This window comes from Penaeus monodon, chromosome 30 (genome assembly GCF_015228065.2).
Source record: "Penaeus monodon isolate SGIC_2016 chromosome 30, NSTDA_Pmon_1, whole genome shotgun sequence".
NCBI lineage: Eukaryota > Metazoa > Arthropoda > Malacostraca > Decapoda > Penaeidae > Penaeus > Penaeus monodon.
In genome coordinates, this window is record NC_051415.1 from 12,924,439 (window position 1) to 12,925,234 (window position 796).

The 796-nt window shown below is 51.5% G+C and overlaps 1 protein-coding gene across 1 annotated transcript in view; it reads right to left on the reverse strand.

The window, feature by feature from the left end:
- LOC119592527 overlaps nucleotides 1–796 on the reverse strand; it is a gene marked incomplete in the record, with an annotated part of 25,120 nt that overhangs the window by 23,280 nt on the left and 1,044 nt on the right.

Below are 796 nucleotides of genomic sequence, written 5' to 3' on the forward strand. Positions count from 1 at the left end.
TCCTACCCCACATCCCCCTTCCCCCTTCTTCCCTGTCTATCTCTCTTCCTCACCGCCCTCCTCTCCCGTTCTCATCTCCCACCACCCTTCCATATTCTTCTACATTTTCTCCCTTCCTCTGTCTCCACCTCCCCTCCCTCTCCACTTTGCTCCCCCATCTGCCCCCTCTACCCTTTTTCCTTCTTTCTTTCCCCTTCTTGGTTCGCCCACACCCTAAACCCTAGGTCAAGAGGGTCACTGCGCTTCACTTACCCTTAAGCAAACGATGCTGGACGAGGGGGCGAAGGGCGAGGGGAAGGAGGTAGGGTAATTAATGAGAGGGTAAGGATGCTGGTGTGGGAGGAAGCAGGAGGGGGTAGGAGGGGCTAGGAGGGAGTAGGAGGGGCTAGGAAGGAGTAGGAGGGGCTAAGAGTGGGTAGGAGGGGCTAGGAGGTGGTAAGAGGGGCTAGAAGGGAGTAGGAGTGGCGGGGGGGGGGGAGGCAGGGGATAGGTCAGCTTCTCAAGTCGTCAGTTAAATGTGTATCATGAGGTAAGTCTTTTTAGAAACTGGTCGTCTCGGACTTGTTCAAACTCTCTTATTCCATTGTACTTTTCTTCCAACCTTTAAAACGATTGTGATAGCGTACAGTAGAGACATTCTTCGACTTAACGAGTAAGATTAATCCTTTTACAGACTGAGTAAACACGACATCATCTTATCTGATAACAGACGTGCCTGTTCATGACAGCAGAGCAACATGACAGCTGCTACAACGTTCGGAGGACATGATACCGCAACTCTTCTTGGAGAGAATAC